This window comes from Malus sylvestris, chromosome 8 (assembly GCF_916048215.2).
Source record: "Malus sylvestris chromosome 8, drMalSylv7.2, whole genome shotgun sequence".
In the NCBI taxonomy this organism is placed as follows: Eukaryota; Viridiplantae; Streptophyta; class Magnoliopsida; order Rosales; family Rosaceae; genus Malus; species Malus sylvestris.
Window position 1 is genome coordinate 5,980,781 of NC_062267.1, and position 13,345 is coordinate 5,994,125.

The 13,345-nt window shown below is 36.1% G+C and overlaps 1 pseudogene; it reads left to right on the plus strand.

The window, feature by feature from the left end:
• Positions 1-452: 452 nt before the first annotated feature.
• Positions 453-5,851, plus strand: LOC126632648 (uncharacterized; annotated as a pseudogene).
• The last annotated feature ends 7,494 nt before the right edge of the window (positions 5,852-13,345 follow it).

Sequence of the window (13,345 nt, forward strand, 5' to 3'; positions counted from 1 at the left end):
CCTACATGTATGACAATGGACTCTTTTTTGTTGTTTTACATTTTTGTTTATTTTAATTTTACTTATTTTAGATAACATTATTTTATAAAATATGTATGTGGTTTTTTCTTGTGAATTTTTATTTCTATTTTTTTGAAAATTTAATGAGAAACGTAATTTAGTATTATGAAAGCATACCCTTTGTACATTGGGCCGGTGTGTGTTACCAAAACTAAATTTTTATCTCTGGGCCTAATACAAAATGGGTCAACTTGGCCCAACCCTATGGACCCGTTTGGAAATCCATGAAGATTTAAGACCAAAAAAAAAGGCAGAAATTAAATTAAAAAGTCAGGTGATCTAGTGATATTCTTCTTCACATATAAGTAAGTTCAGTTCTCGTAAAAAGCGAATACGAATTTGAATTATATTATTACTAACATATTGTGAGGTTAAGTCGGCCCCCCATTTAGATGGAGAAAGATTCTCGCTGGATCATTTTCCTGAGGATCCCGTGATTGTTCATCGTACATCGTGCGGTTAGTTTTCGTTAGGTACTATTTAAATTTAATTTAAATTTTAAAATAATTTCTGACCATCCTATGTACTATGAACGATCACAATCACAGAATCCTCCATATCCTCAAGAAAAGGATCCGATGATCATTTTTCCAAATAGATAACATCTTTTGTTCAAAAAGAAAAATAAAAATAAAAAGGCGGGTGTACCGGGAATCGTTCCACCGCCCAACCAAACAGGCAAACGCCGTAAGCGAGAGAAACAACAACAGCAAATGAAGGTGCCTCATCCTCTATCCCTCTGACCCTGTCTCACTCTCTCTTGATTTCTTCTATGCATATAGTAATCTTGTACTAATTTGGATGTAAAATTGCGGAATTTGAGGCCATGTATGTTGGATTTTGTTTCAGCCTTGGATGATTTCGTGGTGAAATCGGCCTCCGAAAAGGTGTTCGATCACTTCCGGATATCTCGAAGGCCATCTCTAAGCTCATGGTTCTCAAGGGCGTGGGTTCGGCCACTGCCTCCGCCGTTGTCGCAGCTTATGTGCCCAAGGTGGCGCCTTTCATGTCCGACGAGGTGATTTAATAATTTGGGGTTTCTAGCTGTTGATTTTTGTGTTAGTTGCTTCTGATTTCAGTAATTTCTGCTGTATAATTTTGAAATTAATGTTTGTGTTTGGAATGGTGAAAGGCTATGGTTGCAGCTCTTGGAAACTCCATAGACCATACACTTAAGAGCAGCTTCAGCATGTGCTAGAGCCTGAGGGAAAATGGGGTGAACAGGGCCAGAGAGCCCGACGGATTTGGTCCAGTGTGTGGCAGCCCGAGGGACATGCCCGGCCTGAGGGAGAGGCCTGGCACGAGTTGCTAGCCCAATAGCTCGAAGGCATTCTGACACAAGGCTGACATCGTCCAGACGTCAGCCACATTTTTTTTTTCTATCAGGCGCGTGGCGCTCAAACGTGCGTCGTCCGACAAGATTTCGGAAATTGGGGCTCGCGGCCTATTGAGAAATGTTACCATTAGGAAGCCACGTGGTTTCCCCTCGTCCGTTGGATTTCAATGGCAACAATTTTTGGACCATTGGATTTCCAACGAAAAATAAATAAATAAACCTTATTTAATATCAGTCGTTGGATCTGAGATTAACGGTCCACATTATTTGCTCTTATAAATTAAAAAAAAAACAGTTTTAAAAATCAGATATGTTACCGTTGTGCCACGTGGGCGTGGCACAATCTAGAGTGTTGGAATTCAATTTTTTTTAATCCAACGACAGAGATTAATTTGTTGACTAATTTTTTTAAATGAATAAAAATCCGAAAAAAAATATTTGAAATTTTTTTAAAAATTTGATTTTACTTTTCTATAAATACTTTCTCATTATCTTCTACCTTACACCACAATTTCAGTTTTTCTCAACTACTTTCAACCACATTCCTATCTTTCTCTCAAAGTTTCAATCCAATTTTTTTTCCAATAGAATGACTAATGACTCATGTTGCACAGGTTCTTCGGTAGCGTCATGAGCACAATTTATACGTGTTCCTGAATTGTTCACCGTGTCTGGCTCATATTCATCAACAACATCATAATCGTACTCATCTTCCACAAGAATGTTGTGAAGAATGATGCACATCATTATGATGGATCGAAGCAACTTTACATCAAACATTCTCGTAACACCCCTGACAATCGCCCATCGAGCTTGTAGGATACTAAAACAACGCTCCACATCCTTCTTGCACCCCTCTGACAGCTTGCAAAGTGTTTTTCCTTTGTACTTCGCGGACGTGGCACTGTTTTGACAAATGATGGCCACCTTGAGTAAATGCTGTCTGCTAAATAGTATGGTTCATCGTACATATGTCCGTTGACGCAGTACATCACTTTTGGTGCATTTCCTTGCAGGACATCGTTGAACACTAAGGATTGGGTAAGGACTTTGAGGTCATTTTGAGCTCCCTGAACCCCAAAAAGAGCGTGCCAAATCCATGTATTAAAAGATGTCATCGCCTTCAAAATGATAATTTGTGCTCATTTTCTGTTCCTATAAGCCCCTTGCCATGCACTTGGACAGTTTTTCCATGTCCAGTGCATACAATCAATGCTTCTAATCATTCCAGAAAAACCTCGCATCTTGACCTTCTTCAGAAACCTTTGCAGGTCCATGTTAGTAGGTTTTTAGAGGTACTCTACGATGTAGATATATTCAATTGCTCCGCAAAACCTCATCAGGGACTCAAGAATGGTTGATTTCCCCATCCTCGCTATCTCATCCACTTTGTCTGCAGATGCTCCATACGCAAGCATTCACATCGCAACAGTAATTTTTTGCTCAAGAATGAGACCCATCGCACCAAAAGCATCATTCTTTTGCACAAAGTAAGAATCATGGTTGCAAATAGCAATCATGATTTTGTTGAACAAATGTCGTTCCATTCTAAAACGACATCTGAAGTACGTATCAGGAAATGCACTGTTACGAACAAAATAATCGTCTAAGAGCTCCTCACCTCGTCATTGCCTGCTTCTATCAATGTTTCCGAAACAGCTGGGCTTGGAGATCTGAGCCACAACTTGGATGACTCGACAGGATGTGAAGCTCTGGCCATTCTTGCTTCGTCATCTCTTTTTCTACGTTCCTCATCCTCTTCCATCTCATTTTGGGCCACCTGGAATTGAAAATTCCTTCTGATTGGTTAAACAATTCTTCATCTTGCTAATCGATTTCCCACATCATCCTTGAAGAAAAAGATATTGTAAAAAGGAAGCAGAAACTATGAATAATGATACAAATTTTGATTTTGGTGAAGAAGGAAATAGAAACTATGAATAATGATAGAGATCTTAAGAAAATTGGAGTGAGATTTCAGATGATGGATGATGGATTATATAGAGGATTCAGAAAGGATTAGGTTGTAGATAGTGTCACGTGGCATGCCGTCATTCGTTAAAAATCTGATCGAAATCTATCCTCAAAGATTCTGAAAAGGTAACGACACATGGCACGACGACATTAGATAAAAATCTTATCGAAATCTATCACCAATAATTATCTTTTAGGATAATGACATGTGGTGCAACGAGAACGATTTAAAATTTGATCGAAATCTATCCTTAAAGATTCTGAAAAGGTAACGACATGTGGCACGACGGCATTGGATAAAAATCTCATCGAAATCCATCACCAATAATTGTCTTTTCAGATAATGACACGTGGCGCAACGAGAACGATTAAAAATCTTATCCGAAATTACAAATAAAATGATTTTCTATTCTTTAAAAAAAAATATTTTATTGCCTATTGCCAAGGCTATTCAAGTGCAACGGTGGAGATGCAAAAGACAGTTACTGTTTATTAAGGGCAATTATTGTTCACTAAGTGGATTAAATAGTGAATAGCCTGGGGGTGGTTTCCCACGATGGAGGTGCTCTAAGTAGTACCTCTTATTCGCCAACAAGAGCTCGTTTGAATGTGCTTTTAAAATGACCGAAATCGCTTTTAGTGAAAATATTTTTTAAAATAATCTTTAGTAAAAATGCTCGTAAATCCTGAAAAAACACTTAAAATTGCTTACTGAAAGAAGCACATAATTGGTGCTTCTCGTAGAAAGCACTTACAGTGCTTTTATAACCAAAAATATTTTTTCTAAAAGTGATTTCAGTCGTTTTAAAAGCGCATCCAAACAAGAAAGCAAAGGTCAGTCAGTTTCTTCCTGATTTGTTTTACATCGAAAATTACTCGACGATTGTTAGATTGCTAGTACATGAGTTAAACTGTGAGCATACTGTTAGAATAGAACCCTTGACTCCGTATTCTTCTAGGTGATTGTTTCCTATTGTATATTATGTAATTCAATATCATAATTAGGGATGGGCAACGGTTATGGCGGGCGGGTAACCACGGTTATTTACACATAACCGTTTATGCTCATACCCACATAACCGTTTACCTGTTGGGTAATTGCCTAAACGGTTATACCCATACCCATAACCGTTTATAAATGGTTAACCATACCCATAACCACATACACATTTAACCGTAACCGTTTAATACTCGTTTACCCATTTACCCTTTTTAACCCGTTTATCTTTTTTTTTTACCATTACCCATTTTTTCACCAGTCTACATGTTTTTTAACAACTTGAAAATTAAAAAAAAATTGTCCTAATTTTCTTTTTTTTTTGACAATTAAACATCGTTATAGGTACATACATTTCCGTATTTTAATTTTTTAAGTTCTTATATCATTTCAATAATTGAAATAATAGTTTACGGACGATATTTTTAACTGTTACCAATGAAGGTAAATATAATATTTGCTAAGTATTATTGGGTTACAAAAATTGTTTAGAAATTTCTGTCAATTTCACTGTTACCCGCAAAGAATTTAAATTAATTTGACGAATTCCTTGATGATGAGAATCATCATTCATGTAGCAGTGTTATTGAGAGAATGACCGATGAATTCCTTGCTAATTTATTGGGTGCTAAGTATTATTAAATCAAGAACATGGTTTGTGTTAGTTTTACATATATAAAATAAATGGGTAAACGGTTACCCGTTTATAACCGCGGTTAATACCCATAACCGCCCATTTAAATTTCGCAGGTAAACGGTTATACCTATAACCGTTTATTTATCTAAACAGTTACCCATAATCGTAACCGTTTAATTTAAATGGACGGGTAACCGCGTTTACCCATAACCAATAAGTATTTGCCCATTCCTAATCATAATTAGTGTGTGTTTCCTACCGTAATGTAATGTGATGCGGTGTGGGGCAAAAGTTCTCTATTGCGGCAGTTGTATAGTGTTCCCTTTCCTATTTACCCGTTATTTGCTGCTCGTGCGATGAGATGATTATGAGAGGGCGCATATACAATCTTCTCGATTTGAAGACTTTCTCGGGGCTTGCAAAACTGTTATCACATTAACTGTAGGCATTCTTTATAACGGTTTAGTGTGCGGTGTTCAATTATAATGTTCAATGTAAGAAAATTGGTATGTTCTGTTCATTTCATTAGCATGTTGTTAAGCAGAGTCGACTTTTGATCATGCAAGTGCCTTGTATTTCAAGTTAATCATACAAGTGATTGAGCTGATGGAGCTTTACATTTACATGGATTTTGCTCCACTTTTAAGTATCTGTTGGAAATATCTGCAGGACTTGAGCATAGAGGGTGAGACCTTCACCCCATCAGATGTCGAGAGAGCTCTGTGGAGTTGCGCTGTTGGGGCCAAGTTATCTTCACAAAAAAGTACCAGACCCCAAAAGTGATACAAGTAAAAACTCCAAGCGGAAGAGAAAGCGTTGATATAGTGCCATGCCATTTAACTGACAATCCTTGTAAGTTTAACTAACTTTTTTTTTTGGTCGAAAAGTTTAACTAACTTGATAATCTAGATTAAAATGCCACTGCTCTTTCGGCTGTTCAAGCCAGCATTTTCATCAAGTCATGAACAGCCCCCCTGTGTACTGTATAATGTGTTCTAAGTTCTTAGGCCTAAACCTTGTCACTTCTACTTTGCATTCTACAAACGATGAATCTTCGACCCCAAAAGTAAATGTCCTTATCATCATTACACATTAGTGATTAGGTTTTTCTAAGCCAAAGTCTGAACTTTCAAGGCTAGTGATTGAAGCACTCCTCGTTTAGCCTCCAATCACGAGAAAAATTGTCAAATATCGAATTTGGAGTGCAGATGATCAGTAGTGAACTGCGAAAATCGCTACCCTTGAAATTGATCAAAATAGTGTTCTCGTCTTCCATGCTTTCATTTGCTGGATTCCAATGCTTATTAGAAGGGCTTGTAACATTTTTCATTTAACTTCTGTGTTTGGTCAAAAGTCTGCAATAAGTAAATTGGGCTGCAACGTCGGCAACCCAGGAGAACAAGCGTTGCCGTGTCATCAGTGGATACATGGTGTCACTATTTCTCGTTACAGATGTATAGACCTGGTGTCATCTACAATTCTGCCAAGTGCGAAATTCAGTTAGTATACGTGTTTGATTAAACTTTAAAACACCCAAATAGGAAGCAAATCTGAAATAAAAATCTTTTCAACTTAATCACTTGCGTTAGGTACTATGTAGGCGCCTCATCCCATCCTTGTGCTTTCCAAAGTTCACCCGTTTGTCTTTTTTCAACAAACAATAGCGTTAGTGGGTTAATTGTTAGTTGCTAGGGAACTTTTATGAGCCTATTTTGGTCAGATGACTCATATCAGATATCTACGTTGATAGATGCAGTTTTGATGATTTGAAAGCACTTGCTTCCTTCTGTTGTGCAGGAGCAGTAGTGGAATCATGACGAAGAAAGACAAACTAGTCTCGTGGGTGATCATAATTTTTTAGCAGTCTCCTCGAGCACGGCAGCCATCTCCAGTGACATTTAAGCGTTTTCAGCCGCGAGAAAGTCGCTGGAAGCTGACATACGAGGTCACCAAAGTTTTACAATCTTTTCATACAGAATTTAAGGTTTGATTTTTTTTTCCTTTAACTATTTTTTTAAAGAAAAATGAAAGCACCAAAAACTGTTCTAATGGGAAGCTTCACAAAAGCTCTCTCAATGATTTGATGATTCCATTAGTGTGGATGAAAGACTTCCCTTTTGATGTGGACAATGACATTACTTAACGATGATTTGCTGTCATTAACTTAGCCAAAGCTGTTTCGAATCTCATGATACCTACTGGCCCTCACAAGATGTTTTCATCTTTTTCCACATCGTATATCGACTCTTTCGCTTTTACATTGTGGTGGGCTTCCGGGGTTTATTCAAGTTTTCTTTTTCGTTTGACTAGGTAATTTGACGTGTCGTGATACATGAAGTTTCGCAGCATCTGTAGTACATTGCTCTCTCAAAGTTGTTAACTTGGCATCTCAGACCAATACGTTACCCCTGTCAAGCACTCACATTACCCGTTTTAAAACGTACGCGTTCCTGTTGTTCCCACTTAGTGTTGAAAAACACTGCTCCACAACAATGCTCCACAACAATGCTACATGTTGGAAAGCACTTTCGGGTCGTCCGACTGGTACATTGCTCTTTGGTAATGATCGATCTAGTCTCTAATCACGTACGTTACCACACCAAGCATAAACACCACCTCTTCAAGCACACAAACTCAAGAAGAAAAAAAACTATATACGTGAGAGTTTCCCTTCCTACGGCTCGAATCATTCTCAGCTGCCCCGACAGGAATTCTTTCCTTGTTTGCTGGTCTTCTTCCAATTATCAACTCAAATCCCAATTGGTCTTCTTGCAACTAAAATATATTTTTTCTGATCATTTTATCCACGTGATGACTGATAAAAATATGAAATAACGCCATCATGGAGCGTCCAAGTTTGAAAAAACTTTGTGATTTATCGATCGAAGAAGTCGCATGTGATCCAATATGTGGATAGAGTGTTGGGCTTCTATTCATGCGTTTCAGACTCGAAACTTCTTCATCTCCTAATTTATTGTAGTAGTTTCAAATCACTCTCTCTTCTTAATAATAAGAAGAAATTGTAGCAATAGTCTCTCAATTTTAACCAATTAGAGTAATGACTCATCAACTTAAAATTCATGATCATTGGTCTCTTAACTCAAAAGACATTTCATCAAAATGAATCATGTTGGAAGAATCTTTGCTACAATTTGGTTCAAGTTGAGGGACTACTGCTTCAATTGGTTTAAAATTGGGAAATCATTTCTCCAATTGAGTTAAAATTGAGGGGCCATTTTTACAATTTTCTCATTTAGTTTTCCATATTTACTTCTTGATTCAGCGTCACATGCATGACATGGAACTAATTTTGACGAAAGTTTTAATTGAGTTGATGAAAATTATCATAACTGCACGTTTTGATGAGTTAAAAGATCAATGGTCATAGATTTTTAGTCAAAGAATCATTATTCCGATTTGACTAAAATTGAGGAATCATTGCTGTAATTTTCTCCAATAATAATAAATTTAAAAGAATAAAAATCGATCCACGAAGTAAAACCAAAGGATAGTAAATTCCTATGCTCTTTTTTGTTCTTGAAAACGACAGTCGTTTCCATTGTTCATTCTCCGAAGAGCAAGTAACTTGATGGAATAATACTAATATTCCAGAACAAATGGTCCTGATTCCTGAGAGGACGAATACGTTGTTTCGTTGTTTGAACGATTCAGAAATGGACAAAGTCACCTAATTCATGCAACAGAATGAGGCAACAAAAGTTGTTAAACCATTTGTGGGACCCACTCTAATTTCGTCATCGCTCAACTCTTTCACTGCAACTTTGACGTGGTAATTTCTTGCATGATTTATTAGCTCAATGCGAAATGATCCGTTAATGTGTCGGGTTGTTATCAATTTACCTGTTAAGAATATGTTAAGATAATAGATTTCACATGATAATATCCATTAAGATAATGAGTATAATACAAAAAAAACACACACAAACACAAAAAACATAACTCATTTGCTAGGTCTACGACAACTCTTTCAACAATTTCCATGCATCCATCACCAAGCTAGCAATTTCCATGCATCCATCACTTGCATCCATCACCAGGCTAGTTCAAGTAAATTTATTTTAATCGTTAAATTTTTGTTTAAAAATATATAAATTATGATGTTACAGTTAAAACATTTGAAATATATATATATATATATATATATATATTTTTTTTTACCAGAATCCTTTTTTGTTTTAGATTATGTTTTGAGCTTGACTTTGGCCATCACCCAATAATTTAGGCAAAAGAAACCAAATTTACTTGACCTAGCTTGGTTTCTTCAATCTTGGCACCATGTACCTTCAGCCAAAATGCCAAAAAGGAAGACATTTAACTTTTTAGATTATGATCTTTTGGTCCAGCGATATCTAGTCTTTAATTTGCTGAGAAAGCTTTTATTACAAATTTTATGAACGACAAAATCATTTTTTGCACTCCTACAAGATTATACCCGCACTCGTACACTAACAACACAAAAATTATAGTCGCATCTTGTTTATATTCTAACAAAAGGGTAGTGTTTGGTGACTTGATTAAAACAGTAATTAAAATTTTAAACAATATTATATAAACTCTACATATTATAGTTGTCCAGTTTCCATCAGCAACAAGAACTACAATGAACTTGGACTGTTTGGATCCTCAGAAAGTTATTAGCATGAATAGAAAAAAAATGGGATTGGGAAAAACATGGACAGCATAAATCCCCACCAGAAAATGCTCAAGGGCTGCACGTTGACAGTGCATAATTGGATGGTTTAGACCAATCAGAAACTTGACCAAAAAACTGATATATTCATCAGAAAATGACATGTCAATTTTTGATTCACCCTGCTCTAATTTTTCAAAATTTTCAATTCAACTACCATTTTCCTTTTGTACCTTTCTTCCCTTTCCTTATATTTTAAGGAAAACTAATGAAAAGGGTTTGAAAACTTTGAGTTTTAATGATAAGGACAAAATAAAGGGTAAAATGAATAGTACCAAGATTGACTTTTTAGTGTAAAAATGTGGTTTTTCGTTAAAGTGAACAGTACCAGGTGCTTTTCGTTAAAGTTCCCTATATTTTATGCAATTGTGCTTTTCATTTTGCTTTCTCCTTTTAAGTGGGTTAGCTTAGAACTCGTTCGGAAGTGTTTTTAAAATGATTGAAAATGTTTCTAGAGCAAATGTTTTTTGTTTTCCAAAGCATTGGAAGTGCTTCCTCGTTAGTGCTTCTTCTAGAGAACACTTAAAGTGTCTTTTTTTTTTTCATAATTCATTTGTGTTTTTATTAAGGATTGGTTTCAAAAACGTTTTCAATCATTTTAAAAGCGCTTTCAAACGTTCTTTTAATATTTTTTCTATTTTTCTTAGATTAAAAATATAAGAACCCTTTGAATATAAAATAATTTGACGAAATAGTCCAAATTTAAAATAAAAATTTATCTTTCTTGCAGTCGTAAGAGTACACCTAGTTTGATTTTGCATAACTAATGGGTTTATAATAATTAGTAATTAATCATTGATTAGTGATTCGACAAAGAGCAGTGTCCGTATATCAAACACATTGACACAATTAAGTTCCACATAATTGTGATATAACTATTAGGATTAATATTAAATTAAATACTAAATATATCGTTAGTATAATTATTTCAAAATTGCAATAAACTGTCCACTTCGACTGTAATTGTGATCTGGGGGAGGAACGGGGTGGGGAGGACCTTAGACTATTTCTAAAGGAAATGTTAAATTTTAAATATATAAAATTTAAATTTGATAGCTTATGTAGCACTTTGATTTTTTTTTATTTTGTTCTCTACCGATATGTTAAATTTAAACTATTATTTATGGCATTATTTATTTTTTTAATTGTAATAAGTTATTTTTAGAACAAAAAATAATAATACAAATGATAAAAAAAAACATTTATTAATCATGAAAAATAGATTTGAAGTTGCAGTCAAATTTGACAGCAACCATTCTTAATGTGGTGATGAAGTCTAAACTTCATCTCATACTTGAGAAACTCTAAAGTTTAGGCTAAAATTGTCAAATTTCGTCGATATTTCCGATATATCTGTTAAATATCGAAAAAACTTTTATGTTTAGTCCAAACTAATGTTTGACATATTATAAAGTTTCATTTTAAATTTACATCAAAAGCAGCCGATAGTATCGATATATCCATCGATATTTCCAATGATATTGATGTATTAAACACTATTTTGATGTCAATTTACATCATGCCACATAAAAATTGACATTTAGATTAGAAAATACTTTGTTTACTATTGTTGCTGATATGGGCTTTTCTATGACTCCTTTAGAGATGCTCTTAAACCTTAATTATGGATTAAGGGCAGTGCTCTTTGATTGCACCCACCACCTAATCGTGATTAGATAATTAAAGATACCAGGTCGAGGTCCTACATGTTCTCCAACTTTAGGACTTACTACTTTGCTTAATACTTCTTTACATAATTAATTAACTTGTATAATTATGTGCGTGACTTAAAAAATGAAGGAGAAAATCAAAATCAAAAGCTAAGGCATGATCACAAAGTAGAGTTGTAATCCACAAAGTTAAATTATCATTGCTAATCCCAAGCCTAATCCACTGTACAATACAATACTAATTCGGTCATTAGTGCCTTGTTGCATGGCATTTTCTCTGAAATTGCTTAATTATGAAGGAACCGGATCCCCTTCGAATCCTTTAAAACTGAGCTCACTAATCAATGAATCCGGACCGTTGAAATTTGATCCAAATGTTACAAACAGGGAGCCCCTCTAAAAGTTATAATAATTGTAGTAATTTAATCAAATTTTAACGGTCCGGATTCATTAATTAGTGGGCTCAGTTTTGATGGATCCGGAGGGGATCCAGTTCCAATTATGAAATCATTCCATCATTAATCCTCGTGTATATGACTGTGAACACGAAAATTTCTTGAAACAAGAACAAACGTGTACAAAGAAAAATTTTAGTGTTAATGGATTTGTAGGGTTATGATCTCTTTTAACTTGATCCTCTCATTCGATCTCCATAAGATGTTGATTTATGGATGTTGTTGATCAAAGGGCCGTTGAGGCTTCATCTTGGATGAACAGTTGTGTGGATTTGGTGATCCAAGGGCCGTTGAGGCTTCATCTTGGATGAACAGTTGTGTGGATTTGGTGATGTTGTTGATCCAAAAGGGCCGTCGGGGCTTGATCTTAGGATGAACAATTGTGTGGATTTGTTGATGTTGTTGATCCAAAAGGGCCGTCGGGGCTTGATCTTAGGATGAACAGTTGTGTGGATTTGTTGATGTTGTTGATCCAAAAGGGCCATTGGGGCTTGATCTTAGGATGAACGGATGATGAACGATGAACACTTTCTTCAAGGACCGTTGAGGCTTGATCTTGAATTGGGCTGGTTTCTTCAAGGGCCGTTGAGGCTTGATCTTGAATATTTTTATTTTTATTTTTATTTTTTTTGAAATTTCTTCAAGGGCCGTCAAGGCTTGATCTTGAATGAAATTGGACCACAAGGAGTTTCATTTGGTAGATGATCTTTAGTTTTGGTAGTGGATGAATCGGCACGTATTTTGTTGCGTTTGTTGACTTTCCACAGCTTTGATCTTGAACTAGGTTGGAGGATTTTCTGGTTTCCTCCGAAGGTCTGAATTTACTTTCCACAAACTTAATCTTGAACTGAATTTGATTCAAGGGTGGTGAATCGGCATGTGCAGCTCACAACGCCTAGAGAGTCGACCCAAGAATTTGAGGGTCAAAACGAGTCCACCAAACCCAGAGTGATTAGAACCCTGATGATATGAGATACTTTTGCTTTTAAAGAAGTAGCGGATGAATCGGCATGTGCTTTGTTGTGCTTGTTTCCATATGCTTCAATGTATCATTTTCCCTTGCCTTATCTGTTCTTCGAGCAGATGTGGTATCTTATCTGGAAGCATAAGATGTTGAAACAATGGGTACTTCGAGAGCAGTGCTAGGTAAGCAATCAGAGAAGGGTTCCAGGCAGTCGGTTCTTGACTGGGAGTTTGACTTCAAGTTCCTATTGATTGCTCTCTTTCTCCTTGTCCTGCAGGTAAGAACAAAGACAAAGAAAAGGATAGGGAGAAATCATGACATGAGATACTCTTGCTTTCGAAGAAGTGGTGGCGATTTGACAGCGTTGCACAACGAAGCTTTGCTCTTTGGCGATGGTACCAGCGAAAGGCTTGTTGAAGTTTCTCGAGCTCTTTGATTAGGGCAACGATGCCGAGCTTGGCTTTGATTTAGCCTCCTCCATCTGGGTTATACAGTTCTGCAGGGAAGGGCGTCGTGCTATAGTGATATGTTCCGGCTCATC